Source organism: Herpailurus yagouaroundi, unplaced genomic scaffold (assembly GCF_014898765.1).
Source record: "Herpailurus yagouaroundi ecotype Mexico unplaced genomic scaffold, PumYag 190, whole genome shotgun sequence".
In the NCBI taxonomy this organism is placed as follows: domain Eukaryota; kingdom Metazoa; phylum Chordata; class Mammalia; order Carnivora; family Felidae; genus Herpailurus; species Herpailurus yagouaroundi.
Window position 1 is genome coordinate 26,358,197 of NW_024412421.1, and position 22,444 is coordinate 26,380,640.

At 43.2% G+C, this 22,444-nt stretch overlaps 2 long non-coding RNA genes across 2 annotated transcripts; one reads left to right on the forward strand and one right to left on the reverse strand.

Annotated features, from left to right (window-relative positions):
- Window positions 1-4,087: 4,087 nt before the first annotated feature.
- Window positions 4,088-22,444, forward strand: LOC121009813 (uncharacterized). Its single transcript, XR_005780835.1, has 5 exons — window positions 4,088-4,591; window positions 6,396-6,437; window positions 6,658-6,795; window positions 9,595-9,682; window positions 17,054-22,444. It is a non-coding gene; the product is annotated as an uncharacterized LOC121009813 (long non-coding RNA).
- On the reverse strand, window positions 6,806-13,009 carry LOC121009814 (uncharacterized). Its single transcript, XR_005780836.1, has 3 exons — window positions 12,042-13,009; window positions 9,522-9,657; window positions 6,806-7,282 (listed from the first exon to the last, which is right to left on the reverse strand). It is a non-coding gene; the product is annotated as an uncharacterized LOC121009814 (long non-coding RNA).

Consider the following 22,444-nt stretch of genomic DNA (forward strand, 5'->3'; position numbering starts at 1 on the left):
GTGCGAGGCCTGAACTCAGTAACCGTAAGATCGTGACCTGAGCCGAATTTGGATGTGTAACTGACTGAGTCACCCAGGCACCCTTTTTTCTTTTCCTTTTTCTTTTCTTTTCTTTCTTTCTTTTTTTAAGTTTATTTATTTATTGTGAGAGAGAGAGAAAGTACAAGTTCGGGAGAGGCAGAGAGAAAGGGAGAGAGAATCCCAAGCAGGCTCCACACTCTTAAGTGTGGAGCCTGATGTGGGGCTTGAACTCACGAACTGGTTAAGTTAGATGCTTAACTGACTGAGCCACCTAGGCACCCCTGTATTTTTCATCTTTTTTTTTAATGTTTATTTTTGAGGAAGAGAGACAGTGCAAGCGAGGGAGGGGCAGAGAGAGAGAGAGAGACACACACACAGCATCCAAAGCCGGCTCCAGGCTCTGAGCTGTCAGTACAGAGCCCGATGTGGGGCTCGAACTCACAAACCATAAGATCATGACCTGAGCCGAAGTTAGATGCTTAACTGATTGAGCCACCCAGGTGCCCCTATACATTTTTTAAGTTTATTTTTCTTGAGATAAAGAGGGAAAGAATCCCAAGCAGGCCCTGCGCTGTCACCATGAACCATGAGATCATGGCCTGAGCTGAAACCAAGAGTCAGATGCTTAAATGACTGAGCCACCCAGCCACCCCCCAGAAATCTCATTCTTGCCTATCCAAAGGCCACAGTTGTATAAGCCAATTCTTTATAACAAATGTCTTTATTTGTACATATGTATATATGTGCACACACATGTATGTATAATTTCACTAGTTTCCTGTGAGTTCAGAATGCTACTGATCCTCTTTCTCTGGTTGAGACCAAATCATACAGAAGTTAGTACTTCAGGTCACCTGACCAGGCAAAGAATCGACACCATGTGAGGTGTGTTGCTGAGGTCAAAGGAAATTTGAATTGGCAATGGAAGAAAATAGCTACTATCTTGGACCATTTGCAGAAGTGAGGACATACTAGTTATGAGAATTTTGGTATGAATTTGTACATATATTAAAATATTTTTTTGGGGGCGCCTGGGTGGCGCAGTCAGTTAAACGTCCGACTTCAGCCAGGTCATGATCTCGCGGTCTGTGAGTTCGAGCCCCGCGTCGGGCTCTGGGCTGATGGCTCAGAGCCTGGAGCCTGTTTCCGATTCTGTGTCTCCCTCTCTCTCTGCCCCTCCCCCGTTCATGCTCTGTCTCTCTCTGTCCCAAAAATAAAAATAAACGTTGAAAAAAAAAATTAAAAAAAAAATTTTTTGTATTCTTCTCACAGTTATTCCCTAATGATCCAGTATAAGGTGCTTTAATAATAGTTAACTTTATAATTATTTTAAGTAGGCTCCACGCCCAACATGGGGCCTGAACTCAGGACCCTGAGATCAAGAGTGGCGAGCTCTACCGGCTGAGCTAGTCAGGCATCCCAATAATAGTTAACTTTACATCATCATATTTAAGGAGCATCAAAAAAGAAGGATGCACATCACCCAAGGGTGTTGCATCTTTTTTTGGAGAAAGGATTAGCATGTTTCTATTGTAATCAGGATAGTTGTGCCGTATTAGGCAGAAATCGCACTTTGTTGTAATTTTTTAAATTTGGAAATCATTTATGGTTCTAGGAGAGGTGTATGGTTTATAGCTAGGCAAGGTGTAGCCTGAGATGGTGACTTTTAAGTGTCAGCTAAGCTACAGAACTTAGTTTTTCACTCATCTAGGTGTTTCTATATTCATATTTTGTAGATGTGTTTGAAGTCCACAATCACTTGACTTTAAGGGAGATTTTCCCATATAATCTGGCTGAACCTGTCATTCAACTGAAGGACCAAAAGGTCAGAGTGGAGGCTTCCCTTCAAAGACATTCTTCCTGGGCACCTGGGTGGCTCAGTCAGTTAAGCATCCTACTTTGGCTCGGGTCATGATGTCGCAGTTTGTGAGTTTGAGCCCCGCATCAGGCTCTGTGCTGACAGCTCAGATCCTGGAGCCTGCTTTGGATTCTGTGTCTCCCTCTCTCTGCTCCTCCCCTGCTCATGCTCTCTCTCCCTCTCTCTCTCAGAAATAAAGAAACTTTAAAAGAAAACAAAAACAAAAACATTCTTCCTGTTGATAGATGCTTGGCCCATGCTCAAGAGTTCAGCCCATACTATGAGTTTTGGAATTGCTTAGTGAGTCTCTACAGTCACATAAACCAATTCCTTGCAATTAATCACTATATGTACTGATTCTGTATCTCTGGTTGAATAGTTGAACTCTGCCTAATACAATCACCAAATTGTTTATTTTTTTAAATGTTTAAGAGAGACAGAGCTCGAGTGGGGGGGGGGGGCAAAGAGAGAGGGAGAGAATCCCAAGCAGGCTTCATACTCATCATGGAGCCTGACGTGGGCCTTGATCTCACAGTTCATGAGCCAAAATCAAGAGTAGGATGCTTAACCGGCTAAGAGGCACCCCACAAATTGTTTCTTTTTTAAATGATGACATTTAACAGGAAAAAAAAGTGTATATGTGGATTTGTCATGGAGACAAGCCACAGGTGATGGAAAACTTGATTGAATCCTAGAAAGATGGCTACTCATGTTATGCCTCTATAAAGTTTTTGGTAAAACTATATTAGCTGTTGGGGCACTTGGGTGGCTTAGTGGTTAAGCGTCTGACTTCAGCTCAGGTCATGATCTCACGGCTCGTGAGTTCGAACCCCCCATGGGGCTCTGTGCTGACAGCTTGGAGCCTGGAGCCTGCTACAGATTCTGTGTCTCCCTCTCTCTCTGCTCCTCCTCTGCTTGTGCTCTCTCTCTCTCAAAAATAAACATTGAAAAAATATAAAAATCTTTATAAAAAGAAAAAATTTACGTTAGCTGTGAAAGCTTAGCAAAAAATGGGCGAAACCCTCTTGTGCTTTGAATTATGGGTAACAAAATATCTCTGTCATGTTTCATATGCTTTTGGCCATTATTGCCTGGGAACATCTAGAAAGAAATGAGCTCAGAAAGAAATGTGTTAATAAAGGTACATTCTATTACTGGTGAAAAAAAAATGAATGTCTTGTTCAGCGGGAAGAAGGTAGGAGAAAAGATGCGTGAACTTCAAGGTAAGGTGTACAGGTAGATTTCTACTCATTTCAATGAATAAATAAGAACTTGGAGATACACTTTGTAACAAAAATTTTATGCATAGTTAAGAAACACAAAAATCAAACCTGGGTCGTGATTTAAAATTTGGTTTATGGCAATGATCACATTAAAAATTCTATCAACAAATCATTCCTCAAGTATTCTTGTAAATTGCCACAGAAAAAAATGAAGCATGCTTTTGTCACAGACAACTGATAAGCTCAAGATATTTTAGCTGAGAGACAAAAATTAGGCATAATGAATTGGGGGATGGACTAATTCCACCTGGAAATAAATGGAATCAGGTTAATTGGTTTGTATTTGTGTGTGTTTTCCTTTGTGTTTTTCTTTACTGCAGTCTCTAGGGTCCCTACAAATGAGGCCAAGCAAGACAAGGGACATTCAAGGATCTGGTGTGGGGACTTCAGCCAGGAAGCAGAAATTGATCTAATGCTCAGTTAAAAGTCTACCCCAAAACATCTTCCCAGCTGAATCTTGTTACTGCTCTGTTCCAATGGGTGCAGTCTTCTTTATATATAAGAGGGTGTTTGCTACATGGGTCTGTTCCCTATTCCAACTGGCTCATAGCATGGGCTTTTGTTCTTTGATGCCTTTTTTTTTTTTTTTAAGTTTATTTGTTTATTTTGAGAGATAGAGAATCCCAAGCAGGCTCTGCACCATCAGCATGGAGTCGGCGCGGGGCTTGAACCCATGATCAGTGTTGTCATGACCTGAGTTGGATCCTTAACTGACTGAACCACCCAGGTGCCCCTGTTCTTTGATATCTTTTTTTAAAATTTTTTAAAAATGTTTATTTATTTTTGAGACAGAGACAGAGCATGAATGGGGGAGGGTCAGAGAGAGAGGGAGACACAGAATCTGAAGCAGGCTCCAGGCTCTGAGCTGTCAGTACAGAGCCCGACATGGGGCTCGAACTCATGGGCCATGAGATCATGACCTGAGCTGAAGTCGGACGCTTAACCGACTGAGCCACCCAGGCGCCCCTGTTCTTTGGTATCTTGATGAAGGAGCTATATTGGGATCTTCTAGTTGCTTTGAGTGTCAGTGGAGGTTTTGGCTTGGAAAATACTTCATATTGTGTCTGGTGGAGAAAGGTAAGATAATTTTGTATACTTTAGGGATGGAAGCTAATCTTGACCAACTAAATGAACCACCATATATTGAAGAAAGGCCACTTATTTCACATCCACCCTCATGGCACCAGCCCAGTCAGGTCATATCTTCTGAGGGGACTATACTTCACAAATTGATTTTAGTCTTTGCCCTGTGATTTCTTTCAGCCAGTGAGCTATGAGCAGCCTAATGAAGCAGTCTATACCATCTCTGAGCAGAATCCTCCCATCGTTTTGGGCCATTCCTCTTTTATCACTACTATGAGCCTGTCCTAGATAATGATGATCCCATTAACCTGAATCCCAGAAGGATGAGAGATAGACTTTTGTTGAGGTAAGCCACTAGTGTTTTGAGGTCATTTATTACCATGACATAATTGAGACTAAAGTCGATATACAGATTTCGTTGTTGTATCTTAAGCTCTGTGATAGGGTTAAGTGTTCCTTTTTATTTACTTATTTTAATCTTTTAATGTTTATTTTTTGAGAAAGTGAGCGAGAGCAAGCCAGGGAGGGGCAGAGAGAAAGGAGAGAGAAATCCCAAGCAGCCTCTGCACTCTCAGCGCAGAGCCTGACACAGGGCCCAAGCTCACCACTGTGAGATCATGACCTGAGCCAAAACCAAGAGCAGGATGCTTAACTGACTGAGCCACCCAGATGCTCAACTCTTCATTTTTAAATAATTATCTGAATATTCCCAGAAACCCATTTGTTATAGTGCCTGCCCCCTTCTTTTAACTGCAGGAAGTTTTCATGGAATTTAGAAGGGCATGAGATCCATTTTCTAAACAAAAAGTCCCAACAGACTTGTTCTTATCTCAGGTGTGAAACCTAAGAGTGCTAGTAGGACAGGATCCATTCTGTTGAAGATCATGTGAAGTTTTGTGCACAGGTGGTCACGTGACACACAGAAACTAAGGAATGTCTCTGTTAAGTAAGACTCAGAATGTTGCCTACATGAAATGAGTGTTTCCTTCATCTTGGGAAAGAGGTTTATTTGTACTGTAGGAAGGAAGGACACAAAGGGGTAAAACAAAGACTTCCTGGATTTAGTTATCCAGTTACCCTATCTGTTTATTCAAAAGTGGAGACGGGGGCACGTGGGTGGCTCAGTTGGTTAAGTGTCCAACTTTGGCTCAGGTCATGATCTCGCAGTTCATGAGTTCGAGCCCTGCTTTGGGCTCTGTGCTGACAGCTCAGAGCCTGAAGCCTGTTTTGGATTCTGTGTCTCCCTCTCCCTCTGACCATCCCCTGCTCACACACTCTCTCTCTCTCTGTGTCAAAAATAAATAATTATTAAAACAAAAAAGAAAAAAAATGGATAGAAAGCCACAGTTTCAGGGCCGATATCAGGGGGACTTTGATTCGGAGAGTTGACTGAGATAGCAAAGACTTGGGCTTTGTCAGAGAGGTGAGGTTGTCCTACCCTGGTAGCAGATGGGACAAGGGGATGTCAAGACAAGCTTTTCTCCTGACTGCATGAGTGTGTGAGAAACAAATGCTGTCTTTCCTAGGGTTGCACATGTAATCACAGAGGTTGTGTATTGCACTTTTCTAGAACCACAACCTCTTTCACTGGTGGCACTGGTTTACATTTAAGTCAAATCACCAAGCCCCACCAGGGTGAACTAATGGCACACTGTCTGACACCTCACATTTTTATTTCTTATGTGCACATAATTATTATTTTTTAAATATAATTTGTCAAGTTACCTAACATACAGGGTATACAGTGTGCTCTTGGCTTCAGGAGTAGATTCCCATGATTCATCTCTTGCATACGACACCGGGTGCTCATCCCAACAAGTGCCTCCCTCAATGCCCATCACCCATTTTTGTCTTTCCCCTCCCCCACCCCCCACGAACCCTCAGTTCTCTGTATTTAAGAGTCTCTTATGATTTGCCTCCCTCTCTGTTTGAAACTACTTTTTCCCCTTCCCTTCCCCCATGGTCTTCTTTTCAGTTTCTCAGATTCCACACATGAGTGAAAACATATATGCATGTAATTCTTAGGTCATTGATGTTCACAAGCACACCATGCATGCAATTGTTACTTGACTACAGATTTGTTGTAGCACCCTGTTTCATTTAATTTCTCTAATGCTCATTTTACTCCCTCATCTGCTCTCATTTCACAGCAGCTGTAGCCTGGAGGGTCTCAGCCCTGAGTGGGGTGCCAGGTAAGAAGGAAGATCCACTTGTATGGATACCATGGTCAAAGAAAACAGGTGGATAGGGGGAATGGAATCCAACCCTGCTTCCCTAATGAGGTTACAAGGAGCCTGCATGGCCCAGCCCCCACAGGAGGGGGAGGAGAGAGGAAGGGCACCTTCCTAGCATTTTCCTGACAGCCTTACTCCAGTTTGCAGTGGCTGAAGGGATTGTTCTGACTCTTTCCAGGGGCCACCGTCAAACCCTGCTCCTCGTCCTGCTTGTTCCTTGCTGATCCCCCCCATTCCCCAGTCCTCCATGGTTTGGCTGCTGTTGCCTTTGCAGAAGGACCTTATAGGATTTCCACTTATGCCCAGTGATTTTGGGGTGAGTTCATGGAAAAAGACTTTTTCTCTGGATTTTGTGCTGCCTTGAAACGGGGTGATTCTATGATTGGTATTTTAATAAATCATCTGTAAGGAGGGAAGCTTGAGCAAGGCTGGTGCCATAATTGTGAAGGAGCAGCAGTCACTCACTGATGTTGGTCAGGAGAGAGAGCAGTGGCATTTTGTGGCTTAGACAATGTTGCAATTTTATCTGTGTTTAAACAGGATCATAAAGTGATCTTGTTTGTGTCTTGATCCATCATGGCCACAGAGTGGATGTGTCTGATGTTCATAGTCTGTAAAAACATTTATGTTCTGCAGAAGGACACCAAGATATAACTGAGGGTACCAGGCCCAGTCCTGGCTATCAGGTGTGGCTTTACTCTTTCTCATACATTGCTTTGAGAGGTGGGGCAGGAGGTGAGCTGGAGAAATGCAGCCCAGCTGCTGGATCCATTGTGGTGTCTGCTCTCAAATAGGGGTCCGGGCTAGACAGAAGGAAAAGAAAAGCATTGTCAGAAAATAATGGAGCCATGAGGAGTCCGACTGGGGGAGGGGGAGAGCTTGGACTGGTGGCAGTCTAGACCTCCTGCAAAGGGAAGGGCCAGTACTCAGGCAGCCAGGGTGCCCTAGGGCGTTCCCTTGAGGACAACCTCCTTTCCATTCTCTCCAGATGTCTGACCCCTGTCTACCCTCCCCTCTCTCCAACTTACTTCCATCTATTGCCACCCCCTGCCATCCTCACATCAGCCATATCAGTCCCAGAAAATGCTTAAAGGACAGTCCCACGGGGCTTAGGGCTTCCCTCACTGCCAGATGCCATCTTGGAGAGGGTGAGGAAGTAGAAGAGGTGGTACAGTGACCCCCATTTGAGCACCACGGTGCCTGTCCTACAGCACATCTAGAATATTCCAAAGAGCTAATGGAACTGATACAAAACAGAAATTTCTATTATGGAAAGCATTTTGCATAAAACATTCACAGTACTGAAAAAGTACTTCAATTCAGAAAAAAAAAAATTTAGCTGTTCCTCCGAAAATGTTTAAGCCATTCATGAATTAAGAGAATAAAATGGCGCTCTGTACAGTGGATCCAATATGTACATGTGGGCGTATGTATGTGTGCACACATAGTCCTTGGATAAATGTTGGGTGCCAAGTTGACTACTGAGTCATTCTCACTGGGCACATTGAACCGACTCTCTTGGAGACAAATTTCCTCATGGGTTTAAAGTGCGTCTTTATAAAAGAAGTCTTACCCATTTGGGGGGGAATCTGAGGACTTTTTTTCTTCCTCCAGGAGGGCACACCTTTCTTTTTCCCAGATTGTATTCTCAAACTCTTTACTTAAGAAGAATGACGAGGAAAGATGTTGGCAATTACTGAATGTTAGCGTATGAGATGTCCTTTAACTCGTGAATGAATAAGTAAAATGTGGTGTATTTTATAATGCAATATTATTCAGATATGTAAGTTAATGAAATACATGCTATTAACATGGGTGAACCTTGCAAACATTATGCCGAGTCAAAGAAGCCAGACATGGAAGGCCACTATTGTTTGATTCCATTCATATTGAAATGTCTAGAATAGACAAATCCATAGACACAGAAAGTAGATTAGTAGTTTCTACTAACTATTAAGGGAGGAGGGAGAATGTCACTGAGTGCTGACTGATAGGGGGTTTCTCTTTAAAGATTATGAAGATTTTCTAAAATTAGCTAATGTTGATAGTTGCATAACTCTTCCAATATACTAACAACCAGCAGATTGCACACCGTCAAAGGATATGAGTTTTTCTGGTGAATGAATTATATCTCAATAAAACTGTTATAAAAAAGAGAATTAACTTATAAAAAGACAGTATAATGGAAAGGGTCATGAAATGTTTACCACCCGAGTAAGTGAATGTGCAGAGGAAACTTCAAAAACAATTCGCATTGAAAAATTGCTTCAAATGAACATGTAAATGAAAAAGTCACACACTATTGTGAAACTTAAGGTCTGTGCTATTAATGCTTGTCAACATATTGTATTGACAGACCACACGTTTTAGATTAAAATTGTCTGATTCACTGTAATTTGAATAATTATGTAACATATCTTTGACCAGAAAAAAGGTATTTTAAAGTATGCATTTAATTGTGTGGATGAACTTCAACAAATTTTCAAATGAAGAAATAAAACAAATATTGGAAATTTCAAAAGCATGGCATGAATAATAAGATCTGATTATGTTGAAAATGAAAGAACATTAAAAAGTAACGCAAAAGCATCCATTCATCTCCAATGATTCACTTTCTTTCTTCAGTCAAACAGAAAATAACATCAGTATAAGGAATGTTACTTTATTTGCCAAGAGATATTGCATATGACTCTGTATAAGTATTAATGATAAACTTAGAAAAGTATTGCCCTAAAAAATTATGAAAACATAATATTTTATCAATCAGTAATATTGGTAATAATTATATTCAAAATTAAGTTTCTATTAATCAATATTTGAATACTTAATAACATAATTATTATATTGATAAAATATAGTTATTCTATTAATAATTATTGCATAACCCAGTATCAATAATGAACCCAGATGATATAAAATTGTTAACAGTTGGAATTTATAATATGTTTACTATTAGAACACTCAATTATAATTGATGTTTAATATTTTTGTTAATTATCCTATGACTTAAATTGTAGTTATTAATGTATCATTTAAAGTTACCCTTTTATTTTAGATGCTTTCACATCATTCTGGCATTCTAAGATATTCATGCCATTTTTCTCTTGGCTCCTAGACTTGATAAAATTCAACATTATCACTGAATCCTGCTGTTGTAAAATCTGAGGCTCCTTGCTGTCTGGGTGCTACAAGAAGAAATGAAAGTAAGTTTTAGTATCAGTCATATTTTATTTCCAGTATTCAATTTAAGAAGTTCAAAATAGGGGCACCCTGGGTGGCTCAATTGGTTAAGCGTCCGTCCGACTTTGGCTTAGATCATGATCTCATGGTTCATGGATTTGAGCCCCAACCACTGACCGTGTGGAGCCTACTTGGGATTCTCTCTCCCTCTCTCTCTACCCCTCCCCGACTCACTCTTTCTCTCTCTCTCAAAATAATGAACTTAAAGAAAAAGTTCAAAATAAAAAGTGAAATTCCCAAGAATGTAAATTTTATTAAATATGATGGAAGTGGGTACATACAAAGTGTATTTCTTCTCATTCAATCCTAGGGTCCTTTTCAGAACTATTTCACATGCATATAGTCATAAGGAACCAGTGGTAGTTCTCTGTGAATACATTGGTTAAGCGGTCACCGCTGGGATCCTAATGACATGGAAGACAGTGTGAGACCCTGGGAACCTGACAGAAGTAGCCAGAAATTTCATAATGTATTCAGATCTTAAGATTTCCTTAACACCAATTTTATGTCATAGCACATCTTCTTACCTCTAATCTTGGACTCATCATAGCACATACTTCATTTTTTATTGCTAATTATCTAGTGTAGCTCTTTCTTCATATTCCTCGTAACATATACTATACATGAATATGAATAAATAAACATTCACTTCTATTTATAGAATAAATGATTTATAATATACTCATGTACTTATTATGTGTTCTGATAATATTCTTCTGTTATTATTATTTTTATATTCTGTTATTTTGTCTAAGAAAAAGACCTGTTGATGGAGCGCCTGGGTGCCTCGGTCAGTTAAGCATCTCTTAGTTTCGGCTCAAATCATGATCTCATGGTTGTGAGTTTGAGCCCCATATCAGGTTCTGTGGTGCATTGTGGAGCCTGCTTGGGATTCTCTGTCTCTTCCTCTCTCTCTGCTCCTCCCCAACACTCGCTCTCTCTCTCTCTCTCTCTCTCTCTCTCAAAATAAATAAACTTAAAAAAAAGACTAGTTGCCTTTCCGAAACCTGCAATGTCCCAAATAGTCTATCAATTGTATAAATTAGGTATGCTAAATGAAGAAATATAAATGAATAGTCTAACCAAATAATCAGACCTCAATTCTAGAATCTTTCTTCTGTTCTAATTTTGTTTTCCTTAATTATCTCTCAGTCCACTGAGGAAATACAAAGTGTTATTAAAGAAAATGCTCCTATCGGCTGAAACTCAGATTCCATTATTTTGTTTTAAGGCGCCTTGGTTAATGCAATTATTTAACAGAAAAAAAAGTTTTTTGTTTTTTAGCAAAATTATGTTTTTTAGGAAATTATGCTTTCAATTTATTATGGGATGTATATTCATTTGCTACATGCCTTTCCTTCCCAGATCCAATTCTAAAACATCCTTAGGTTGGATCCAGCATTATAATCAAAACTCGTAAACAAAATTCATAACATCAAGAGGAATGAAAACTCAAGTTCTAAAGAGATAGATAATTGGAAACAAGATACCAAAGAGATTGGTGGACTTGGTGCCCAGTATGGTGTGCTGACAAACAGATCTTTGCTGAGAGGCGATTTGCCTGGATCCATGTTGGGCTTGCCTTGGACATCATTAGATCCCTCAGGCACATTTGATATCGAAGAACACTTCGAGTAAATCAATACTCAGTGATGTGTCCAGGGGCCACGTCTCATCTTGGGTCATGCTGGTGGTCAGAGCCTTAGGCCCAGCCTACGTGGACAGTATGTTTAGGTTCAGGATGTATTGGGTAACCTCCAGGCAGAGGCGGTTCTAGAGCATTAACTGATGAAGCCCCAATATACTTGCTTTAGTTGGGGACAAATCTGCCAATCTCCAAAGTATTCATAATTCAATATGATCAAAGAAAACCCAAAGTCATATGATCAAGAAAAATGTCATGTAGCTAAAAGCTCACACTGCTTATTTGGCTGTGGAAGGAGGGTGCTTTCTTTGGGCTACTATTTCCCTCCAAATGACCACTGGGTAATTTGTCTTCAGAAACTAACTAAGTAAGAGCCACTTTGGAAATTTTTTAATAATAGTCTCATTCATCTGTGGCCAAGGGCAGAGAAGTGCATCCTTTATGCCCATCCCATTCCCCAGACTGGGAAGTCCTCTGTATTTTGTTAAGTTGAGCAACAGAATACATTTACTCCTGGACCACCCACCTCATTAAGATCAACCATTCTTGAGGACCTCGGGGTCATCAGGCCAGTGACTTGCTGTAGCCCAGCTCATGTGTAGATGGTTATTTCTGCCTGTGACTTGCTATGACCTCTGCACCAGCAATACTCCAAGGGTCAAAGGGCAGCTGCATACCCACAGCCTTGTGTAAGTGTCCTAGCAGCCCTGCGGTAGTGAGAGGAAAATGATCCCGGAAGAAGTAGGGCTTCCCAAGGTCCAGTTGTGGTGGGCTGGTCCTCAACAGGGGCCAGTGCCTCTCGGGTCACATGCTCTTGTTCTGTCCTGGTGGAAGACAGAGCTCTAAACTATTTGTCCATGTCACCTCCACCTGTCACCAGGTTGGCCAGGCCGGGGCTGAGGATGGAGGTGATAATCTCGGAGCAGGGGAGGGTCGACAGCTCTGCTGAGGTCCCTTCCATTCCCAAGATAGGCCTTGAGATGGGGAGGGAGAAGGACATTAGAACAGAGAAGGGAATTAGGGGTCCTGAAAAGTGTTTTCACCATCATACTTTGGCCTTGGGCTAGTCCTGGTAGAAGAACACTGGGTTGAAGTGTTAGCCTTAGGAGGGTGAAGCACCCTGTGGCCACTGGTTAAATCCGAGTACAGATTCCCTCTTAGGCACCCCAGGGACTCCACTTTACCAAATTCTCAGTCACTGAAGTGTGCACCCTGAGAGACCGGTTCTGAGCGATGATAGTCAAGGCTAGTGGGGTCAGCAGGGATGGAGTAGGATGCTATAAGGAAAAAAAATGTGAAATTGGATGGCCTCTGAAGGAAAGCTCCCTGTCTGTGTTGGTAAATCTTCGTGTAGAGTTGGATTTTGAGGCTGGAGGCTGAAGGCATCTGAATCCACAGGCAGGTCTCCTCAGAGCTGTTAATACAGTTAAATCCATGATGGATACTGAAGGAAGTGATGCTGGGCCTACGGAAGTTTCACAGACCACTTTCTTTCAAAAATTACTTATCAGTTAGCTGTATCAGTCTTTATAAGTAGCATCAACTCAAGATAAACTCTCGTTATGGGATCTTAAGAAACAGCCATCTCTGAAATACTGTCCTTACACAGCCTAGGACAAAGAAACAAGGCACTCACCAAATTTACTTCCAAGTGAAATCCATTTATGAAGCACTATCTTCAAAATAGTAATTCTTCTGAGCTTCAATTTTGAGCAAATATACAATTACGTAGCAACAGTAGTGAAAACAATTACAAGAAAGTCCAAACTGACATCAGAAGAGGGAAAAGGTATTCCTGTTGTCATTCTATAGTAATGACAAAAATGTAACTCATATTTTGTGTAATGAACATTTATTAAAAATTACCCTAAAATTATAATCTTGTTAGTTCTCCATTTGAGATATTGTACAATCACTTAAATCAAGAAAACAAAGAGAAAGAAATCGAAATTATTTCAGAAGAAAGACAAAATTCTTGCTGTGTTTCTGATTATTTCAGTGGACTTGTTAACAAGAACAAAGAAACTGTCATTACAACACCTCCAAATAGAACGACCTAGAAACACTGAATTTCGAGAGTCACACTGAAAAAACCCTACAGTTCTAGAATATTATCTAAGGTCGCCAGTGGCCTGGAGTGAGCCAGAGACCTTGTCACACTCTGAACTTGAAGACAGACTCAGACTCAAGTGCCGGTGATACCAGATGGTGACATGAATTAGTGACTTTGCCCTGCTGTCCTCAGGGCAGCTGGGGAGGGAATCACTCAACTGAGATGTATATTATTATTTCAGAGAAGCCCCGAAATGTTTCTTCTAATACTACCTAAGATAACCCCTAGTGTTTATTTTGATAGTGAGCTCTAAAATCTTTTGTCGGTGTGTAAGCAGTGTCCCCTTGGTGCCTAACTGGGATCCCACATGGTAGTGACTTCTTAAGCATTTCTTTCCCACTCTCACAGAGCTTGAAAAGCCCCCTCTAGCTGTGGTTTCCTTCACTCCAGGTGCAGTTCTTGTTGTCTGGCACTCAGAGTTTTCTGCTGAACCCCTCTCTGCTACCATGTCCCCACCAATGGTTGACTCTGTCCTTGAAAGCTGTCCCATGTGCTTCCAGCCTGCATGCACCTGGCTCCAGCCCATGCTTACTCACAGTCGCCGTGTTTCCTTCTTCTGAGTGAACGATGCTTACCATTTTCCTCCAGGAAACATCCTCATACTGCCAACACTTTGAACCCATCTACAAGGCAAGCACAGTTTAAACACAGGCAGACAGTTTTTCAGAGAGTGAAAGTGAATGGAATTTGGGGGTAAAAGTCCCAGATTCAATACTAGGTGTGTCCTCAGCTTTGTTTGTGATGCTAAAAGGAACAGCTTAGTGGAGGGTTTACATGTGCCGTGGGCTTTACGTAAATTCCTCTCCGGTAACCTGCACAACAAGCCTAATCCGTGCTCGAGCTGGGACGGTTGAGGGCACGCAGACTTGAATCACCTGTCCAGAGTACCTGGCTAGCAAGGTGCAGAGGTGAGGCTCACCCCAGGAAGCCTGGCTTCAGAGCTTGAGCTGTCAACCAACTGAATGTTGTGTGATTTGGAGCTTGAGTTTGAGCCTCAGTTTCCTCACCTCTACATGCCATCCCCTTCCTCAAGGAGAGCCAGAGTGAGCTTCAGTGAGATCAATAAAAACCTGGTGTGGAGACAATATGGCACTCTGTGCTTTGGGAGTCGTGTGCCCACAACATTCATTCCTGCATCCAGGGAAGACTTGATCAGTGCATGCACTTTCCCGCCTCACTTGGAACTGTCCAGGCCAGTGAAATGATCTGGGTCCCTGAGATCCAGTGGCTTTTCCTTTAACACAACAGCACCCGTGCTCTCTGCTGCTCAACTTTGGTTTAGGAGTTCCATCCTTACCATGTCTCTTTCCTTGTAAACTTCTTCCAACTTTCCCACAACCCTGGTTCACAACCATTCCCACACCCACATTAATGCGGAGTATATGACTCACCGTCAAGGGTCAAGCTCAAAGGGGCTGGCCCATCACCCATGCGAGAGGGTGGAGCAGTCTGTAAGATAAAGCTGAGGTTCGTTAGGGAATGTGTGGGAACAACAGGGTCCTAGGTAAGACTTGAAAGAGACACCACAGGCGTGTGGGTTCTGCCCAGAGCTGCCAGAACTGTATGAGGTCTCAGGTCTTGTCTGACTGGATTCATCCATTCATTTCTTGCTCGGCTCCCCAGATCCTTAATGAGTGCCTGTTATGTGCTGGACAGGAGAGGGCTCGGTGAGAATAAGATTCACCTTTACCATTCAGAGGGAAATGCAGACACTACATGGGCAACAAACACGAAAATAAAATTATTTCAGAGAGGATGGATTCTATGAGGCCATGAATAGGGAGAAGGGACACAGTGAGCGCAGTCACTAGGGTGTGGTGGTCAGGAAAGTCACTTTAGAAGTCAGGAGCAGAGCTGGTATTAAATGAAGAAGGCAGCACCCACCTGTCTGGGGAAAGGTATTCTTGGCAGAGGAAATAGCCAGTGTGAGGCTCTGAAAAACAAACAAACAAACAAGCAAACAAACAAACCTGACCTTGACCTATTAACAGAACATTAAGAAGCCCTTCCTGATGGAAGGCAGAGTTCTAAACTGTCCATCGACATCAGTTCCAGTTGTCACTGGGTGGCAGGTGGTCACAGGGTTGGTAGTCTGGAAGGGACAAGGGTTGACAGACTGGCCTTTTGAGGTCCTTTCTAACCCCAAGTCCAGACTTGTGATGGAGACAGGAGGTGAAGGGCACAGAACAGAGCGGGGGATCAAGGCCCTGAAAATGTCTCTGTTGGAGTAATTTTCTTCTGGGGGCTGGCCTGGCTGAAGAGGACTGGGTTTGTCCTGGGAATTCAGAAGGGGCCCCCCTGGGGCACCTTTCAGAGTTAAGATTAAGATTGAGTCTTAAGGATCATCCCAGGTACTTTAGCTTGCAGAAGGTAAAAAGCTTGTGGCCTTAGGGTTAAATATGAGTTCAGTGCTTCTCTTACACATTCTGATGACTCCCATTTCTTCTGTACCAAATTGAAACGTGTTCTTTGAAAGGCTGGTTCTGGTAGGTGTCAGTCAGGGTCGTGGTGGTAGAGGGTGAGTGGAGAGCACTGACTCATAAGTGTGGGAAACTGGGTTGCTCCTGGAGCAAAGCTCCCTCTCTGGGCTGCTAATTGAGGCCAAAGCTCCATTCTGAGGATGAAGGATGAAGGTGGCAGAATTCATAGGGCAGGTCTCTTTGGGGCCATCATTACAGTTACACATGATGAATGCTGAAGGGATGCTTGGCCATATAAAATGTTTCACAGCCTTACCTTTTCTTAAGTCAAACATTGATTTTGTTAAACATACTAGTGTTATAACTAGAGTAACTCGGCTCTTGTCTCAACTAAAATAAACTTTGTGTTTCACATCTCCTGGTTGTGAGTCCACTCATATAAAATTGCCACTTAGTGTCTGTGTTATGGGGCCTTGTTAGAAATAGCCAACCAAAATACCGTTCTTACTTATATACTAGCAATGAAAGCAGAAGAGGAAAAAAATATCTGTCATTTTAAGAAAAAAGAAAATTCTGTGTTTCTGATTATTTTAGTGGACTTTATTGATAGCTACAAAATACTGTCATTACACCTACAAATAGAACAACATGGAGACACTGGATTTCGAGAGTCACACTGAAAAAACCTATAGTTCTAGAACATTATCTGAGAACTACAGCCCTATCCGGTTTGCACGTGGAGCAGTGAGTGGTCTGTGTAAAAGGCCTGCAGGTCACCAGTGGCCAGGAGTGAGGCAGAGACCTTGCCACACTCTGAACTGGAAGACAGGCTCAGACTCAAATGCTGGTGATACCAGATGGTGACACAAATTAGATCGAGTGGTCAGAGCAGGGCAGAGGGAATATTCCCTGGGTTTCAGCTGCTCCTGTTGCCAAGAAGCACTCACGAGTGTATTTCTGATGTTACTTTATGGACCCTCTCACATTTGTTCCTATAGTTATCTCCAAAATGTTTTTGCCACTTCCAGAAAGAATCCCCCAACCCCTGCCCCCGGTTCTAATTAGGACTACATTTGCCAATTGCATTTCCACTGTTTCTTACCCACTCACAGTGAGCCTGGAATGACCAGCCCTGAATTCCCTTGATCTTTCCCAGCTCCAGGGACTATTCCTGCGATCTGCGCTCAAGGCCGAGCCCCTTTCCCACCTGCACCCTCTGGTGTTTGGCTCGGTCCCTGGAAGAGTGTGCTCAGATGTGTCCTCCCTGCAGACACCTGCCCAAGCATATGCATGTTCACAATCTCCGGGGGCACCTCTTCCTGAGTAAGTGACCATTTCCCTCCACGAGAGGCTCTCACACTGCATTTTGGTGCAGTGTGACAGCCAGTAAAACTTAGAGGCAAAACGGCTTTCCAGAGAATGGAAAATGAATGCGATTTGGGGACGGATGTCCCAGATGCAATGCCAGTTATGTCATTAACTTAGACTTGTGATTGTAAAAATAGCAACTTATTTGACCATGGGCTAAGTGTTTTCCATAAACTCATCTCATTTAACCTGTACAACTCTGTCAGAGGTGAGGAGTTTGAGGGAGTAGGTCTAGGTGACGTGCCCAAAGATACCCAACTGGGAAGGTACAAAGGGGAGCCTGGTCCCTGGGCTTCAGAGCACAAGCTGACAACCACCCCTTAATGTTTTATAACTTGAAGCTTGTTTGAACTTCCATCTCCCCATCTCTACATGTAAGCCTTGCACTAGAGGGGAGCCCTATGTGGGTTTTGAATGGCATGAAGTGGAGAATAGCACAGAGTTCCTATGAAAGTCTGTGCTTTCTTGAGTTCTGTGCTTTGCAAATATTTGCCATGACTTCTAGGGAAAAGCTGAGTGTTGAGCGCTTGCAAGTTGCTCCTTGCTAGGGACTATCCAAACCAGTGGAAAATCTGGGTCTTGAAGTCCAGTGGGTTTTCTTTTACCATAAAAGCACCTGAGCTCCTTCCTGCTCAACACTCAGTACAGGAGGCAGTGACCACCCCACTGTGTCTCTTTCAGTAACATTGCTTCCTCTTTCCCTACAACCTTGAGTTTCTTCTACCTTCTACATGAACTGCATTATTGTGGAGCCTTTGGCCTGAAACCCACACATGAGACAAGAGCCGTTTCTAGGATAAAGCCTGCGTTCTTCAGGGAACATTCAGCCAGTGGAAACATCTGGGTCCAGGTTTGGCTCCAAGGAGGCACCACACGTATGTGAGACCCACCATTACCGTCTGGGCAGGTCTGAGGCTGCATGGCTGTCTTCCCACTGGAGTCACTTGTTCATTTCTTGCTTAATTTCTGCAACCTTGAGTGCCTTTCATGCTCTAGACAGGAGAGAGGGCTCAGCAGGAATAAGATTATCTCTGTTCTACTTGTCCTTATAGGGTGGAGGGTGATGCAGAAAATACATGCGAATAAACATGGAAATAAGATGATTTCAGAAAGGATGAGCACTATGAGGCCATACGTGGGGTGAAGTGATAGAGAGGAATGGATGAACATAGCCACTAGTCTGTGGGGGTCAGGAAAGGGCGCCCTTCAAGAAGACAGGACCAGAGTGGTGTCGAAATGAAGGAGGCAGCACCCACCCATCTGGGGAAAGGTGTTCCTGGTGGAAGAAATGACACGAGTGGGCTTGAGATGCTGGTTGGACAGAAGGATGGTCAGTGGCTGTGTAGGAGGGGCGTGGGCCTGCACATGTCTGGACCAGGACACGCATCACCTCACGGGTCACTGGAGCATGGATTTGAATCTCAGTGTGATTTAGAGGCATTGGTGGGCTTTTAGCATCATGGCCTCATGGTCTCATTTAGGGTCTTAAGCTGTTTCCATTTGCTGTACAGTTGTAAAGTGGAGACGGTTCAGGGAAGGAGGGAGTAGGGGTTGACTGCTGGCCTCTGAGGTCCTTTCCATCCCTAAATCCATGCTTGTGATGGGGCAGGGTGGTACAGGACACAGGACTGGGAAGAGAGTCGGGGTCCTGGAAAGGCATTGTCGCCTTCATAATTTTGCATGGGTCAGGTCCTAGGTGAAAAGTTGCTGGGCTTGACCTTTGAACCCAGTCAGGGATCCCCTGGAGCGCCTTTCAGAGTCAAGGTTAACGTTGCCTCTCAGTACCCTCAGGAGTGCAGGTTGAGCAGGGTGGAAGCAGGTGGCCTCAGGGTTAAATCTGATTCACATTCACATCAGGAACAAAATAATCCACAATTCTCAATGTTGTAATTTTGTCAGGTCTCCTATTGAGATGTTGTGTAATCACTTTATACAATGGCAATAAAACCAGAAGAGAAGCATCAAAATTATTTTAAGAGAAAGGCAAAATGAAATACTGGTTTCCTGGATTATTTTAGAAGACTTCCTAAAAACAACAAAAACTGTAATTATGCTGTTTGCAAATAGAATAAAATGAAGCAATTAACTTAGTGTCACATTGAAATAATCTACAACTATAGAACATTATCTACGAATATGAACCCCATGTGGTTTTCATTTTAGACATTACATAATCACTTAATAGCAATAAAACTTAAATAGTATTAGAAAATGATTTTAGTGGAGAGAATAAGAACATTTTGCTGTGGTTTGGTTCTGTAATTGTAGGATCAATGGAACATGGGGTCAACTGGGTGGTGATTCACTTCTGTTTTCAGGTGGTGTGGACAGCCTTTGGTGCAGAGACATTTCCTGTGGCTGATGGAGGATGGGGAGAAAGTGTGGGGCCAGTGAAGCCCCTTGTTGGAGAAGATTCTTGGCTATGTTTTTTCTGAATTTCTGGCATGGGGGAAGACTGGAGAGTCCTATTCCCCTTGAGCTATCCGCTTAAGCTTTTCTAAAACATCTGAAGTCTGACAAGGGACGAAGGGGAAAACCAGAGTCTAGGTCAATGGAATTCTGATCCTATGATTTGTTGAATCAAAAGGGAAGTCCCAATCTGCTGTGTACACCTGGAGTGCCAGGACACCCTGGCTGTCTCGAGATCTTGAGAAAGATCTGCTCTGTTGAGATGGAGTTGATCTGCCGGAAGGATCTTTCCCTTGGGCTTCTTATCCTTGGAGGGACCCTGGTTCCTCAACCCACCACAGCTTAGTGCTGCTCCTTCCTTGGGGATCTGGACATCCCGAGGATGCCCTGGTGGTCTCTGCCCTCTGCCACCTGTTCTGTTTGCAGCATCAGGGACGTAAGGATATTTTTGGAAATCTTACATTCTTCCTCAGTGTTTTTTTTTTTTTTTCCTCCCTCAGGTATGCACTTTCTTTTCTTAACCTATGGAGGTGACTCTCAGCCAACAGAGCCCCCAACTCATTGTCACGGGCTCTTTTAAAAAGAGGATTCAATAATAACACACGATTCTTTCGAATTTGTCTGAAAGAATTTTGGCGTGTATATTGTAGGTGTCCAGCTCTTCGCATTAATGGCTGGTCTCACCATCGGCTTTTTGAAGGATTCTCCTACATCCCTGAGAGGTACATCCTCTCTAAATCAGGTATTTGGAGAAAATGATTTTTATGCTGATACACTTCAGAGAGGACGGGAAGTTTCCCCTGGAGCTGAGGTATCTCTGTTTCCAACTGTTTTTGTTTGTTTGTTTGTTTGTTTCTGATTGCAGTGAAGCCTTCCTGGTTTAGAGACATTTCTGGTGATCTTTCAAGGCACCGATTAGGTCATATTCTTCAGTGTAGTTAGCATGCAACTGGTTTCTTTTTTCTTCAAGAGTTTTTAAGTGAGTGTGTAAGCTCAAACCACATCGATCATTGTCTTTCCTTTGGTTCATCTTCCACGTGGCCTCTGTTTTCTCGTGAATTTGTTTCATCTGATTCCAAGCTCCCCCCAGCCATGAAGCCCCTTGTTGGAGAAGATTCCTAGGCTATTTTTTTTTCTGAATTTCTGGCATGGGGGAAGACTGGAGAGTCCTATTCCCCCTGAGCTTAAGCTTTTCTAAAACATCTGAAGTCTGACAGCAGCAGCCCTGCGCCCATCTTCTGCAATGTTTACCTGGAAGCTTGATCTGACTTCCTTGATCAGGCTTCCTTGAAGTTGAGGATTTTTGTCCAGAGCATCTCTAAGAGCTCCCTGATTTTTTTTTTCTTCATTTTCCTGATGGATTTTGCAGAGGTTAACAGCGACAGTGACTTGATTTTGGTTCTCTGATGTTGCTTGTAAAGACTGGGTTTTTCTGGTAATGTCAGCCATTTGTTTGACTTGTTTCAGATCTTGAGATTTCTCCTCGTTGGGTAGTTTTGGAATGTCTCCTCTAGAGGTCTTTATTCATGGTCTCCAACTTTCTTATTGCTGGTACTGTGTCTCCCCAAAGGGTTCCGGCGAACGCTTCTGACTCAGGCCCTTGAAACACATTTTCACTTAGTCATAGCTTCTCAAAATGTATTGTCTTTCCTCCGGAGGGGCAGAGTCTCCAGTGTCCACTTTGTCCCTCTAGAAGTCAGATATATATTTTAAGTCAGATCTTGATAACGGTGAATCTGACCATGACTATCACAACTGCCACTGCACGTAGCAATGAGTGGGGAGCTGGGTCTGGCCTAAGGCCCCCTAGAAGTTCTTCAGGACCAGCAGCACACAGATCATCATGAATACTGGCACACACACCGTGGCCCAGAGGCCACTGTGAAGTCACATCACATCCAGAATATCATTTTTATCACCATGATGAGAACCCTCATGTGCAGTAACACTTTGTCCTTCATGTCCTCTGCTCTGACTTTGTCAGACCCTGTCCTTCCTGGGGAAGAAGACTTCAGGCTGAGTCAGGAATAAGGGAAGTGGGAGCACAGCCAAGGGCCCGGACTGAGGCAGATGACAAAGTCAAGCTCTCTTGGCATCGTCTGGTGCCACTGCCTCCACACTCATCATCTCCACATTGGAGTGGACTTTGTCTTTACCTGGGACATGGTTTTGTGTGTGGCCAGGCTGGTCACAACACTCAGATTAGGTACCTGATCTGGTTGCTTGCCAGAATGGAGCTGGTTCCAGGCAGGGCATATGGAAATCCATGTGATATTAAATCTCTTGCACCCAGGGGCCTGCCAAGGGTGGGTGACCCTGTGCCAAGGATGTGATGCTTAGATGGCACCCGATGACACACAGTGAGTGTGAGTGCTGTGGACACTTGCTTGACCCACACCTGCAAAGGAAGCAAACAGAAGCCCTGGCCGAGCGGGCATGGAGGCAGGTAATGGAAGTGTGGATTCTACCGTCTGCTCCCCTGGAGGATGCTAGTGACAGGGGTGAGGTTGCCCGAGTGCAGTCTGTGAATGAAGGGGCAGGGGTGGGGATTTCAGGTTCTTGGGATGGTGGGCACATCCCTGTCAGCCGCTGCCTTCATCCCTCACTAGGCATCGGACTTCAGACAATGCATACAGTGTTTTACTGGAGACCTTTCTCTAGGAGTGCAAAATACCTATGAAAGAAGTGAAATTTATTAAGAAGCTTAAAACAATTTTTTTAATGTTTATTTTTGAGAGAGACACAAAGTGCGAGTGGGGGAGGGGCAGAA